The sequence below is a fragment of the Somniosus microcephalus genome, chromosome 3, assembly GCF_052327205.1.
Source record: "Somniosus microcephalus isolate GS21.2 chromosome 3, FLI_Smic_1.0, whole genome shotgun sequence".
Taxonomy (NCBI): domain Eukaryota; kingdom Metazoa; phylum Chordata; class Chondrichthyes; order Squaliformes; family Somniosidae; genus Somniosus; species Somniosus microcephalus.
The window spans coordinates 29,732,152-29,747,625 of record NC_140989.1 but is presented as its reverse complement, the minus strand read 5'-3'; the positions used below and the strand labels follow the sequence as shown (position 1 = coordinate 29,747,625).

General features: G+C 50.7%; 1 protein-coding gene and 1 long non-coding RNA gene across 2 annotated transcripts in view; one reads left to right on the top strand and one right to left on the bottom strand.

Moving 5' to 3' along the window:
- Positions 1 to 1,243, top strand: part of LOC147120946 (uncharacterized) — a 48,530-nt gene extending 47,287 nt beyond the window's left edge. Inside the window, exon 3 of the long non-coding RNA XR_015075914.1 lies at positions 979 to 1,243. This is a non-coding gene — a long non-coding RNA (uncharacterized LOC147120946). The remainder of the gene's footprint in view (positions 1 to 978) is intronic.
- Positions 1 to 15,474, bottom strand: part of kif26ba (kinesin family member 26Ba) — an 891,296-nt gene that overhangs the window by 616,534 nt on the left and 259,288 nt on the right. The window lies entirely within an intron of this gene.

The window sequence follows — 15,474 nt, the reverse complement described above, 5'->3', positions numbered from 1 at the left end:
GTAGGCCACTTGGCCCCTCGAGCCTACTCCGCCATTCAATAAGATCATGGCTGATCTTGGGCTCAAAGCTATTTCCCTGCCCGCTCCCCATAACCCTTCACTCCCTTATCTTGCAAAAATCTGTCTATCTCCACCTTAAATGTATTGAATGACCCAGCCTCCACGGCTCTCTGGGGCAGAGAATTCCAAAGATTCATGACCCTCAGAAGAAATTCCTCCTCATCTCAGTTCTAAAAGGGGCAACCCCTTATTCTGAAACTATGCCCCCGAGTACTAGATTTCCCCACGAGGGGAAACATCCTCTCTGCATCTACCTTGTTGAGCCTCCTCAGTATCTTATATGTTTCAATAAGATCCCCTCTCATTCTTCTAAATTCCAATGAGTATAGGCCCAGCCTGCTCAACCTTTCCTCATAAGTCAACCCCCTCATCTCTGGAATCAACCGAGTGAATCGTCTCTGAACTGCCTCCAATGCAAGTATATTCTTCCTTAAATAAGGAAAACCTGCTGACATGAATCTTGTCATTCATGTGAAAATGACTTATGAAATGATACTGGGCGGCCTGCTGGTGGCGCTGTCCAGGGAGAGTATAAATACTCGGGCACGGGCCCAGCTTGCTCAGGACATTCTTTAACAGGAACTAGTGAAGGACACAACTAGATCTCCATGCTGAAAAACAGTTGATTAAAGCCTTGTTTAATACTCAGACCAAGTACCTAGTAGTTTTCTTATGTCACCTGGCATCCTCACCCAGATCTGGCCTACATGTGACTCCAGTCCCGCACCAATGCGGTTGCATCTTAACTATCCCTGAAGTGGCCTAGCGAGCCACTCAGTTGTATAAAAAAAACGTTAACACCGGTTCAAGAAGGCGGCTCACCATCACCTTCTCAGGGCAACGAGGGATGGGCAATAAATTATTATATATTTTTTATTAAAAAGATGCATTAAAAGAGGTTGTCACTTTTTTTTAAAGGATGAAACAAAGAATTTTCCCAGTGAAAAATGAAAGAGACTTGAGGAGGTGGGCAGCTGAACCCTCCCTCAGGGAGAACCAGCCTGCACCAGCAGGGAGAAGGGGAAGGAAGAGACCACTGAACTGACTAACACCAAGCCCGACAGTCCAGCGGTTCACCAGCTGAGTGCCCATTCCAGGCTCGACTGTCAAAACTGTCCACCGCACGCACGTTTGTTAATATTAGCTGGAACATGCAAGGATGATCTTTTTAAAATCAACTTCTTTTTTCTACCATTCATTTCTGCTTTACGTTTTTTTTAAAATCAGGAGTCGTGATGAGAATCTAAGATTGAACTAAATGCAAGCTCTTTCTTTCTTTCTCCTGTGTAAGAGTAACCCAAGCAGCGACTAATTCCCGCAGAGAGTCAGACGTATGTTACGGGACCTTAAACCAGGCAACCAGCAGGTCACGGGGTTGAAACCCCACAGCAGCCTACCTCTCGGACCTGCTGAATTCAACAGGACGAGCTCCAGCTGGTTGCTAGGAGGAGAGCTACTGCACAGACGTGACCGGGTGAGATGAGGCATCCTAGGGTTGACTCCACTCTGGGCTGTGGTTCCTTCTTGCTCTCCGCACAGAGCCATTGATGACACTCGTGTGCATAAAATCCGGAACCGTGGTTCTCACTGGGAGGCAGTGATGTTCTGAAGATCTCTTTTACACCCTCCCGTTCTAAAAGCCTCTATTCTCTCGTTCTTTAGGTCTAGCCTTGCTGCACCCCCCCCCAACAACCATGTATCACTCAAGAGGGTGGGCGGCCGATCTACTCTCAGACACCTCTGGAGCTGGCTGCTCCGTCCGTGAGAAAGGGGCCGGGCTCAATTGCCAACCAATGCCCCCTCTCCGCCCCACTCTTTGCTGTGGACAGGAGCCTGGGCCCAGTCTTCTACTCGATGGCTCCTCCCGAAGATACGTCCGAGATAACCCACTCACTGTGTGGGAAAGGGGCTGGGGGAAAATCACGTAGCACCTATAACCGGCCGCTTAGCAACGCAGCAAATCGTAATCGCATCATCCAGTACATTACTAACTGCGAGTGTCAAACTCCAGCTTTAAAAACGGAAACCTTGTCATACATTATATTCTGGCAACTCTCAGTCCTGAGAACTAAAAGGGGTCAATCACCTCAGAGAACGCGGGTCACCCAAATCCACTTGACCCAAACACGAAAAGGCCGGTCGGCGCGCTAAAGGAAGCTCTTGGCCTTATGAAAAATGACCGAGACACTTTTGGATTAGCGTGTTACAATTAAATGGGTTCTCTAAAACAGATGTGCACCATTTAAAGGCCTGTTGAACAAATCCGCTTACAGTGCTCCACAAACGGTAAATAAAATCAATTGTTATCATTAGACTAATATAGGAAGGGGGAAAAAAGAGTAAATATGGTTGCAAGTAACATTAATTTAATCAGACATCAAGATGTATCTCAATTACTGGCACTGTTGCTAGGCAACCTGGTTGGTGAAGCACTAAGCAGGCCATCTGTATTTTGCCTCACCACATGAAGGATTTGAGGCTATGCTGTGAGGTCATGTCAAAGATTAAGCTGTCTGAAATGAATATCACAACAAAAGATGGGCTGGCACTAAACATGATTACGAACCATTAATGGTTCAGATGTAAACCTTATACAGACAAAACACATCAAATGCCCAAGAAAAATGGAAATAAGACCGAGGAACCAGCCAGGACGTGCGAGAGGGGGGCTTGTCAGGCGTCAAGAAGGAAGTGTGAATTGGCTGGCGGTGGCTGTCCTTGCAATATAACAATTTCTCCAGGCTCTACTGAAGAATGCAGTTTAATCTTTGAGGAAATAAGCCAACTTCCAGCAACATTTGAGATAGCTCGGTGACCAGGGCACTTTGCGTTTGACAAGAGCAGGAGACTGGAGCTCCTCGGGTTTGATGACTTTCCTTCTTCCGGGAACTTTGAAGTGCAATTTAATACCGTCACCCAGAAAGGACCATTGGTAATATCCACAGACAGAAGCTTCACACTCTGGCATTAGTCGCTCCCCAATTTTAACAATAACTTGCATTTATATAGGGCCTTTAACGCAGTAAAACGTCCCGAGGAGCTTCACAGGAGCGACTATCAAACAAAATTTGGCACCGAGCCACACAAGGAGATATTAGGGCAGATGGTCAAAGAGGTAGGTTTTAAATAGCGTCTTAAAGGAGTAGGGAGAGGTAGAGAGGCGGAGAGGTTTAGGGAGGGAATTCCAGAGCTTAGGGCCTAGGCAGCTGAAGGCACGGCTACCGATGGTGGAGCGATGAAAATCGGGGATGTGCGAAAGAGGCCAGAATTGGAGGAGTGCAGAGATAATAACAGTCATTAGCCAATTTATATTAAATGGGACTAACGCCTCCATTAAAGCGCCTGACAGAAGAATGTTTAAGTATTCATCTGCTTATGTTGCCACCGGTAATTTCCATTAGCCTCCAGTTCAGGCGAGTGAACAATTCAGCACTGTCGACATCAACTGCCAAGCCTGCCTCATGCCCAACTTCCGGGGATGGGTGACAGCCAGGTGGGAGAGCCAAGAACTGCTTCGTCTCAAGGCTGCCTAATGCTGTGCTATGTTCACGTACAGAGACAGAGCGACTGATTTCAATCGGTGCAGGAGGGTAGGGGACAACCATTACCAAACAGGCCGTCAGTAAATGGTGCAATGCATTAAAGGTCCTCGCTTCCACATATAGAATTCTACAGCATAGAAGGAGGCCATTTGGCCCATCCTGCCTGTGCTGGCTCTTTGAAAGAGCTCTCCATTAAGTCCCACTCCCCGTCCCCCAGCTTTCCCCATACTTCTGCAAATTTTTCCTTTTCCTTTTCAAGTAATTATCCAATTCCCTTTTGAAAGTTACTATTGAATCTGCTTCCCCCGCCCTTTCAGGCAGCGCGTTCCGGATCGTAACAAATGGCTGGGTAAAAAAAGTTCTCCTTCACCCCCACCGGCATTTTTGCCAATTATCTTAAAATCTGTGCCCTCTGGTTACCAATCCTCCCGCCAGTGGAAATAGTTTCTCCCTATTGACTTTATCAAAACCCCTTTAAATTGTGGGAGACGCCGACACACTGCGCTACTTGGCTCCCTGAGGGTGAGCGTTTGACCCCTGTGACCTGACGCCTGATGTGTCGTAGCGCTCAGGCTGGGTCACCGGTGCTGAGCAGAGGCCCCAGGCTTCAGCAACAGGGTCAGAGGGAACCGGCGGGGTCAGCCGACCCCAGGTTGCCATAGAAGCACCTCCCCCCCACCTTCGTGTTCTGTCAAAGGCAGCACTGGCACCGGCCTGGCACAGGTCACCCACGGCCTGTGCCAATTGGCAAACGGAGCATGGCGGAAGTTGGTTGGAAGAAAGAAAGAAATCTCTTTTTTTCTCTAAAAAGATAAAAAAGAATCTAAAGAAATTAAAAAGTGGGAGGGAGGGGGGCACTGTAGGCCAAGAAGAGCCAAGTTTGATATGGGGCTGGTGCCAAGTTAGCTGGCCTCAGTCAGTGCTACAAATCGTTTGGATGAGACGTTAAACCGAGGCCCCGTCTGCTCTCTCAGGTGGATGTAGAAGATCCCACAGCACTATTTTGAAGACGAGCAAGGGAGTTATCCCCAGTGTCCTGGCCAATATTTATCCTCAATTAACATCACTAAAAACAGATTATCTGGTCATTATCACATTGCGGTTTGTGGAGCTTGCTGTGAGCAAATCAGCTGCCGCGTTTCCTACATTTACAACAGTGGCTACACTTCAAAAAAGTACTTCATTAGCTGTGAAGCGCTTTGGGAAGGTCGGAGGTTGTGAAAGGCGCTGTATAAGTGAGTCAGTCCATCCTTCTATCTTACTTTCCTTTCAGTGTGCCTCACGCACAGTATAACCCGTGACTTCATCGCGAGTCCGCCGGAAACCCTGTTTACGTGTCCGAGGAAATCCGGGGCCTACGTGTCTGACGCGTTTGCATCATACTTGGGACCGTCCACCATATATAGAAAGACAGTCACTTCCCGCTGGCTTTTCTGAGCTTTACACCTTCCCGCTGGCTCAAGGCTAAGAGCTAGGGATTTACAAGCAACCGCCAATCTACAGAATGTGCCGACTGAGACCGCTTCCCCGCAGGGAGTACCTGAGCAGTGACCCCTTAAAGGGACAGGCCATCTCAGCAGCCAAAATTTCATAACTGGACTCCAGACGCCGAAAGCATGTGAGCAATGCCATAGGAGGTCAACTGGTATACTTAATAATAAATCTGAAAAAACAGTGGGTTTTTGTATCAATAATTAGTCAGAGTAAGATCATGTTGAATAGCTGCCCTATAACCATTCGTAGCAAAACAGGACACGCCACATTACCGTCAAACCAAACGCTACACTGCCATCTCAAACAACAACAACCTGATGCAGTCGGCAGTAAGGCGGGCGAGCTTTCAGCGCAGTCCGTTCACGCTATCAGGCAACAGGTTTGCCTGGAAACCATGCACAGCGCAGGCTTCAGCAAATCATCACTTTGCACCAACTTTATTATGTTGGAGGTGGGCGAGGGCAGAAAGGAAAATAACCGAAGCTCCTCCACCTCCCCTCCCCCAGCCCGTTCCCTCCAGCCCCCTCCCCTCCACCAAACCCCTCCCACCCCATTCCCTCCTCTCCTCTCCCCTCCCCTTCTCCCTCCCCCCTCACACCCCATGCCCTTGACCCTACCCCCAACCCCTACCCTCCTCTCCCCTCCCACTACACCCCTCCCTCTCCTACCCCTCCCCCCTCTCCCACAGCCTCCCCTCCCTACACACTCCCTCTTCTGCCCCTTCCCCCCACCCTCCTCCCCTCTCTCCCAGCCCCTCCCCTACCCTCCCTCCCCCTCCCTTCTCTCCTCCCCACCCCCTCCCACCTCCCCCTCCCGTGCCTCCTCCCCCTTCCTTACCCTCCCTCCCCCTCTCCCTTCTCTCCTCCCCATCTCCCCCTTCCCTACCCTCCCTCCCCCTCTCCCTTCTCTCCTCCCCACCCCCTCTCCCACCCATGCCCCCCCCGTCTCCCCCTTCTTTACCCTCCCTTCTCTCCTCCCCCTCCCCATCTCCCCCTCCCCCCCAACCTCTCCCTCCCCCACCCCCTCCCCTCATTCAACCCCCTCCCCTCCCCTGCTCTTCTCCCCTCCCGTGTGTGATCGCAATGGAAGCCAGGACATCACTTTGCACCAACTGATCCAACTAAATGCAGACGACTCCATCGATTGCAGACAAACAAGTGTACTCTCTGAAAAGCGGTAATGATTTGCTAATGACAGGCCACAGAGATCAATTAACGAGGTGATTATTTTCAACCCCAACCGTGCTTGGCTCAGATGCGTCTTCATTTGATTTATTTATTCATTGTTTTAGCCAGTGAGTTTTTCTTACTGTCCCAGAATAATGCCTGGGCTCACTCACTCACACCATTCACGACAGGTCCCTTTGATCTGGAGTATCTCAGGACGCCAGACCTCAGCTCCATACCCACCACGAAAAGATTGAAGGTCTTCGGCTCGATCCTGTAACACTGCAATCAAGGCTGAATTGAAAGAAAGACTTGCATTTATTTAGCGCCTTTCGCGACCTCAAGGTGTCCCAAAGCGCTTCACAGCCAATGAAGTACTTTTTGAAGTGTAGTAATGTAGGAAACCGGCAGCCAATTTGCGCACAGCAAGCTCCCACAAACAGCCATTTGATAATGCCCAGATAATCTGTGTCAGTGATCTTGACTGAGGGATAAATATCGGCCAGGACACCGGGGATATCTCTCCTGCAGTCAAGGAAAATCGCACCACACGCTGACCTGACTACAGGCTTTTAACTCCGTCTCGCAAATGCTAACAGCGCACGGGGTTTGCGGGGGGGGGGGGGCGCGGGGGTTTACTCTGCAGAACTTGTCACGCGCAATCCCTCCACCTCGCAAAGGCAAAGCATGGGACAGCGAAAGGCAATTCTACTTCAAAGTTCGGAGATATGGAAAGAAAGAAAAGGAAGGGGGCTTATTATTATCCATGTTTTTGATCATTTACTGGTAAACAAGTGCAGCTCACAATCAATGACAGCGTGAAAACGGTGACAGATTACACTTCATGTGGAGGAAACACTTTACCACTCATTGCTCAGGGTCAGCCGTGGCTCAGTGGGCAGCACACTTGCCTTCTGAGTCAGGCGGCTGTGGGTTCAAGTCCCACTCCAGAGACTTGAGCCCAAATATCTAGGCTGACACTCCCAGTGCAGTGCTGAGGGAGTGCTGCACTGTCGGAGGTGCCGTCTTTCGGATGAGATGTTAATCTGAGGCTTGAGAGTGGACGTAAAAGATCCCATGGCACTATTTCGAAGAAGAGCAGCGGAGTTATCCCCGTTGTTCTGCCCAATATTTATCCCTCAGTCAACATCACTAACAAAAAGCGATTATCTAGGCATTATCACATTGCTGTTTGTGGGAGCTTGCTGTGCGCAAATTGGCTACTGAGTTTCCTACATTACAACATTGACTATACTTCAAAAAAAAGTACTTCATTGGCTGTAAAGCGCTTTGGGACGTCCGGTGTTTGTGAAAGGCGCTATATAAATGCAAGTCTTTCCCTATTACTAACTAGCAGAAAGATTAGCTCCAAGTGTCGGGCAGTCTGTTGCAGCTGCCTCACCTTTCCTGGTTCTAATCCTTGTGGGACACTACACAGAAAATAGAACGGTACTTTATATTACCAGGAACCAGCAATTCAACATTTACGAGTCTCTTTCAGTATTGACAAGCCCACAGACACACACACTGAATATGCACGGAGGGTGCTGTTAACTGATATAAACAAGCAAAGAAAGGCATTTACTTACAGTGCGGACCAGTCCATCATCTGCAACCCTAGCCTGCACAGAAACGAGCAGATAACGAGCTCAATTCAAGTCCCCTCTCATTCCTGTGCAAGGTTAGAATCCCTTGCACTTTTCACAGACTCCGAGGCAGGTGAAGAAAATCCTTCGACTGCAAGTTGAAAATCCATACTGCTCGCTGCAAATTAGGTTTTCGCTCTCTGTCCTAATCCACTCTCCCACCACCCCCCCTCCCCACCCACCCGCTTGTCTTCGTTCGTCCTGCTCTACATGATCCAGCCGGACTCCCGGGCGGCTTCCCTTAGGCACAGGCACCTGCCCGTGCAGCCCCTGCCTGCAGCAGGAGGTAGGCTGTGAGCTTGAGGATGCAGCAGATAGCAGCTCTCTCCCCGCTGCAGGGATCGCACCAGCTCCTCTCTTGGCCGCCTGCAAGTCCTTGTAGGATCCCCATTAAACTGGTCAAAGCGAGCACACACCGTGGAGTCTCTGCCAACTCTCGTCCTTCCCCCAGTAAGTGGCTCTCCGTCTGAAATCAATGACTCCTCTCAGCGCAGCGGAGTAAATTAAGAATTGTTTCCCTCCCCCACCCTCTTCCTCATCTCCGGAGAGTCTCTGACAGAAGTTTCTTTGAGAACCAGAGCGGCTGGAGTCGGAGCCACAATAAGCACTGCAGCTGAAAGCCACTTAGGTTTTTGTTTCCTCTTGCTAGCTGGAGGATGTCCTCCTCACTCCAGCTCACACCCAGCCACACTCATGAAGAATTCATGAGTCCTCGGCTGTCTTTTCACCAAGCACGCGCACACACACACACACACACACACACACACCCCACACACACACACACGCACGTCTCAACAATGTCAGTCTCTTTTACACTCTGTGACCCGGATTTTGCGGTGGGTATGAGAGTACGCCGTCATACCGCCTTCGAGATGGACAGCAAGCGCAGGATTTCCGCACGCGCTGAATCCCGAACTTGCGATCTGTCAAGCTGAGCCGCACCGCCTTGGAAATCCCAATTGCTGGCGCCACGTTGGGCTAATTGCCCACCAACTGCCCAGCAATTACGCCTGAAAATGTCACAGCCGGCGCAAACAGGTGCAGCGGCGTAACCTTTTGGAAATCCAAGTACATATTTAATTTTAAAAGCTTAAACTGCAAGCCAGTCTCTCAAACTTACCATCAACCCCCATCAGAATAGAAAACTCCTCTAAAAATTTTCAACAATATACAAAATTAACATCCCTCGATTTATGCTTTTGGACGCAAAGACAAAGTTGCTGCATTTTACTTGAATATTGCAAGCATTTGTATGCAAGTTATTTCCCCACAATAAAAAATTTTGGTTGGCTCGTGAGTGAGAGACTGGGGCGGGATGGGGGGTGGGTGGGTGAGTGAGTGACCTTCGGTGTCCTGATTGGAGCACCGGCCCACGTGATCCCAGGTACGCTCCCGCACACGCTGCACCCCCTGGGAGCCGTGGGCCACCACCCTGCCCTCTACCACCCAGCGTCTGCCGGCAGGTTCTCCAAGGAGGGTCCCCATCGGGTAAGTGCGCATTCCCGTTCGGATGCCGGCGGGGTAATCCTCAAATTACGCTGCCGGGCCGCAAAATCCGGGCCTTTGTGTTTTTACGCGTCTCCTTTTCACAGATCACTCCCACTTTCACTGAAACAGAGCCACGCAGACACACCACTTAATTGGCAGTCAATTACTGCACTTAATTGCCGCAGTTAATTGCTGCCTTTTTTGTTTTATTTGGCGGCCAGTGATTTTCCGAGTTTGCGGTTTTAAGTGATTCGCGTTCCACGTGGAATCGACTGCCAATTAAAACTCAAATGCAAAATCGGGCAAAGGGTTTTTCTTTGCCTTTTTTTGTTACCCCTTCCTCTAAATCGCGACTCAATCTGTTGCTGGCACGATTTCAGCACAAAGTTATTTTTAAAAATTCTCCCTCTGCATTTTCTTTCGAAAGCCTTACTAATTGTGGTCACGGGTGAAGTTACCCGCTCGCCGATGGAAGGGTTAAAAGAAAAAGGAGCGGCTTCAGTCGAGCAAAGCAGTCACTGGCGGCGGGCGCCTCCCTCGTGAAGCGGAAACTCTGCCGCGAGTCAAACGCTTCGCCTCTGGGCCCACACGGTTCCCGCGGGCGGGCTTGCTGGCGGTCGGGCGGGCGGGAGTTTCATTTCTTTGGCTTCCTGCTCGTCTCCCGACTGGAAGCTGCCGCCTTCTCGATCCGAGACATGCTGCACCAACCAAAGGGTGACCTGGCGTGGGGAAACCCAGTGAAGGGTGGGCGCAGAGCTGAGGCCAGTGGCTTCATTGCTGAGCAATTGAGTCATGTTGGGAGGGTGTGGAGGGTGGGGGGACGGGGGAGTGGGCGATGGAGGGGACCGGGGAGTGGGGGGGACGGGGAAGTGGGGGGGGCAGGGGAGTGGGGGAGACGGGGGGACGGGGGAGAGGGGGACGGGGAGAGGGGGGACGGGGAGTGGGGGGACGGGGAGTGGGGGGGACGGGGTAGAGGGGGGGACGGGGGAGACGGGGAGAGGGGGGACGGGGGAGAGGGGGGACGGGGGAGGGGGGGACGGGGAGAGGGGTGGACGGGGGAGAGGGGGGACGGGGGAGCGGGGTGGACGGGGGAGAGGGGTGGACGGGGGAGAGGGGTGGACGGGGGAGAGGGGGGGACGGGGAGAGGGGGGACGGGGGAGTGGGCGGGACGGGGGGAAGGGGGAGAGGGGGACGGGGGAGTGGGGGGACGGAGAACGAGGGAAGAGCAGTTGGACACAGTATAGAACTGATTTTTTTTTTAAGCTGTTAAAAGGAGGGGAGGGTTTGGCTGTAAGGAGAACATCTTTGTTCACTTGGGCACACACTGGAACACCGGCTAACCCTCGCACTGTGCTGGGAGGCAGTGTGCTGGAACAGATACAACAGTCAAAGTCAACGCGTGCTGATCTTACAAGAAACGCGACCTAATTACAAAGAACATTATTCACAGCCTTTCCTTTGGACAAATGGGAAGGGCGAGAGCTCTTGACTCGGTATTTTTCCTCCTCTCTTCCCCCCGTGCTTCAGTGACACCCGACTGCTCCTTTATTAATTGCTTCAGAAGACGGCACTCCCCTCCCTTCCCCTCCCCCGCCCCTCGCTGTCAGCTGTACGTCTATCTCTCCATCATTTCCCCCCCCCCCCCGCCTCCTCCTCGTCTGATGCAATCCCACTGATCTCATGAGATGACAGCATTGCTGAAACAGAGCTGCACCGATGGGAGCGAGTCAGACCGAGCTCAATGGTCAGGAAGACTCAGAGGCTGCTGCTAAAACGCTGCGTGCGTGCGGCAGATCATATCGTAACCTGCGGGCTGGGGAGGGGGGGCACGGAAGAGGCTGAGGAAAGTGGCTTAAAGTCAATGTCAAATCAGGAGCAGTCGTTCCATTCTGACCAAGACGTTTACCCCGGTTGTCCCAAATCCGAATTTCCCAACGTGAATTTTCCCCATTTTTAGATAAGACTTGGCATTTATATAGCGCCTTTCCCAACCTCAGGACGCCCCAAAGCGCTTTACAGCCAATGAAGTACTTTTGGAGTGTGGTCCCTGTTGTAATGTGGGAAACGCGGCAGGCAATTTGTGCACAGCAAGCTCCCACAAACAGCAATGAGATAATGACCAGATCGTCTATTTTAGTGATGTTGGTTGAGGGATAAATATTGGCCAGGACACCGGGGTGAACGCCCCTGCTCTTCTTTGAAATAGTGCCGTGGGATCTTTTACGTCCAGCTGAGAGGGCAGAAGGGGCCTCGGTTTAACATCTCATCTGAAAATGGTACCTCCGATATTGCGGCGCTCCCTCGGTACTGCACTGCGGACTGCCAGCCTAGATTATGTGCTCAAGTCTCTGTAGTGGGACGATGAACCCATGGCCTTCTAACTTGGAAAGTGAGAGTGCTACCCACTGAGCCACTGCTGACACCAAGCTCCCTTGGTTGGTTCGAAAGATCCCGCGCTGCTATTGCAGGAAGAGCAATGGCTTCTCCCAGTGTCCTGGACAAACATTCTCCCGCAACCAACACCACCAAAAATGGATAAACCAGTCCGATAGCAAAATACTGCGGATGCTGGAAATCCGAAATAACAACAGAAAATGCTGGAAAAACTCAGCAGGCCAGGCAACATCCGTGGAGAGAGAAATAGAGTCAACGTTTCGGGTCGAAACCCTTTGTCAAGACTGAAGAAGCACAGGAAATGAAACAGATTAAAAGGCCAGTATGAGGGCTGGGAGAGAACAAAAGAGAAGTGAAGAGACATTAAGAGGTATTCAAAACGAGACGAGATGGTGATAGGACTAGTGGAGACAAAAGACGGCTCTAGATTAGGTGTGAAATGCGCTGGCAGAATGGGAGACAGCTGCCATGTGGGAGAGAGAAAAAGGGGGGAAGGGCACAAAACAAAGGTGTGGATAAAAAATATATAAAAATGTAATAGGGGCCGAGGTTATGATCTGAAATTGTTGAACTCGATATTGAGTCCGGAAGGCTGTAAAGTGCCTAATCGGAAGATGAGGTGCTGTTCCTCGAGTTTACGGTGAGCTTCCGTGGAACAATGCAAGAGGCCGAGGACGATAAACCAGTCGTTCATCTCACTGCTGTTTGTGGGAGCTTGCTGTGTCCAAAATTGGCTATTGCATTCACTTACGCAATAATAGCAATTTATTGGTCGTGAAGCGTTTTGGGACGTCCTGAGGACACGATAAAGCTCCTTTTCTTTTACTAAGCCCTGAGCTATGCTTCCTCTTCAATTCCCGAGCTTCCATCCATCCATTTAACCTCCCCTCAAGCTGACGCTCTGACTACAATCAGAAAATCATAAGACTTTTACAGCACAGGTACCCATTCAGCCCATCGCGCCTGTGCTAACCCTTTGAAACAGCTATCCACTTAATCTCATTCCCCCCCCCCGCCCTTTTCCCATACCCTTTTTATTTTTCCCACTTCCCTTTTAAAAGCGCATTGTGGATTCCCCTTCCACCACTGTATCGTGGTAGGGAATTCCACGTCCTAATAGCCCTCCTGATAAGAAACCCTGGGCGCCACCCAGCCAAGGCTGCGTGGGGGGTGGTCACGCTCAGCACCCGCTGGATTGCAGTTCCGTGCTTTCCCGTAAAAGCTCATTTTTGTCTAAATGGGCTACAAAATTTTACAAAACCCTTCACCGTTTCGAACGGCAGAAACATTATAAATAAGAGATCGAGGGGGGGGGTGAAGCTCCAAAGGCATCCAGCAGCTTTAAATCACTGTAAGTCTGCCCAAACAGAGAGGGTAATCAGCGGAGGCGAACGGGATTGTGACCTGAACAAAAGACCATCAGGTTCTTCACAGATGCTGCCTGACCTACTGAGTTTCTCCAGCATTTTCTGTTTTTATTTCAGATTTCCAGCATCTGCAGTATTTTCTTTTTGTACCATCGGGTTCTTGCCGTTTTGCCGATAGAATCATACACAGAAGGCCATTCGGCCCATCGTGCCTGTGCCAGTACTTTAAAAGAGCTCTCCAACCAGTCCCACTCCCCCGCTCTTTCCCCATAGCCCTGCAATTTTATTTTCCTTTTTAATTATTTATCCAATTTCCCTTTTGAAAATTACTATTGAATCTGCCTCCACCACCCTTTTCAGGCAGTGTGTTCCAGATCATAACCACTTGCTGCGTGAAAAAAATTCTCTTCGTCTCCCCAGGCTTAGCTACAAGGACAGATTGGAGAAGCTGGATTTGTTTTCATTAGAGCAAAGGAGGTTGAGGGGTGATTTGATAGAGGTGTACAAGATTATGACGGGTTTGCAATAGGCTAGACGGGGAAAGGCTGCTCCCACTAGTTGATGGTACAAGGACTAGGGGACACAGATTTAATGTTTTGGGCAAGAGACACAGGGGGGATGTGAGGAAAAGCTTTTTTACGCAGCGAGTGGTGAGGACCTGGAACTCACTGCCGACGGAAGCGGTGGAAGCGGAGACACTCAATGTTTTCAGGGGAGACTGGATAGGCACTTGAGGGAAATAAACTTGCACGGCTACGGGGATAGAGCGGGGGAATGGGACGGACTGGATTGTTCTGCAGAGAGCCGGCACGGACTCGATCGGCCGAATGGCCTCCTTCTGTGTCGTATGACTCTATGACTTGATGCCAAGTTAGAATTGAAATTTGTCTCCAAGGCTCACTTTGACCCGAGACTGAAGGGACAACCGTCGGGATCGGTGAGTTCTCATTAAAATAACGTAACAACCCTCATATCCTTTCTGAATTGGTTACCTCATGCACTGAATTACATGCTCACCAGTACGAGGCTGTTTAAGGTCAATTCCAATTTGCCAGAGAAAACAAATAGTCCTAAAGGGTATTGTCGTCTGGTTGGCAAAGGTTATTTTTAAAGACAGTTTCACTCTCTGAATCAGCCAAAAGTATTCGCCATTGAAACCTCTGAGATACTCTTAAAAAAATTCTCAGTTTATTATATGTATTGTTAGAAAAATTTGTTTAAAAATATTTTCTCCCATCTTTTTCTGCCAATCTTATCTCCCCTGTTTTTTGAAGCTGTTAATTTCTTGCTGGGTTATGGTACCTCAGTACCTCGGACCTGACTGTCCTCCCTTCTGCTCACCACCCCCCACCCCTCAAACACCCCCTACCACGCCCACCTGCACTTTAGCCAAGTAGCCATTATTCATGCCAAGAGCCTTGACAATGACTGCTGGTTGGCTACTCGACCATGGTGGGGGGGGGGTGACTCGATTGCGATCAGGAGCAGAAACCCTGGCTGATTGTATCTGCCCCGGAGCATTAAGGCCTACTGTGACACTGCCTTCAGTGTGCCAGTGCAGCCTTCGATCGCCTGAGGAAGAGAGTGTTTGAAGACCAGGACCTCAAACCCAGCGCCAAGCTCACGGTCTACAGAGCAGCAGTGTTACCCGCCCTGCTGTATGCCTCAGAGACATGGACCATGTACAGCAGGCACCTCAAAGCACTGGAGAGGTACCACCAACGCTGCCTCCGCAAGATCCTGCAAATCCATTGGCAGGATAGGCGCCCCAACGTCAGTGTTCTTGCTCAGGCCAACATCCCCAGCATCGAAGCTCTGACCACGCTCAATCAGCTCCGATGGATGGGTCACATTGTCCGCATGCCCGATACGAGACTCCCAAAACAAGCGCTCTATTCGGAGCTCCGGCACGGAAAGAGAGCCCCAGGTGGGCAGAGGAAACGCTTCAAGGACACCCTCAAAGCCTCCTTGAAAAAGTGTAACATCCCCACCGACACCTGGGAATCCCTGGCCCAAGACCGCACAAAGTGGAGGAGAAGCATCTGGGAAGGCGCCGAACACCTAGAGTCTCTTCGCCGGGAGCAAGCGGAAGCCAAGCGCAGGCAGCGCAAGGAGCGCACGTCAACCCAAGCACCCCACCCACCCGCCCCTTCAACCACCGTCTGCCCCACCTGTGACAGAGACTGTAGGTCCCGCATTGGGCTCATCAGCCACCTGAGAACTCATTTTTAATGTGGAAGCAAGTCATCCTCGGTTCCGAGGGACTGCCTAAAACAAACACTGCTGCTGTGCAAATACCAGGCGTACAGCCAGCGTT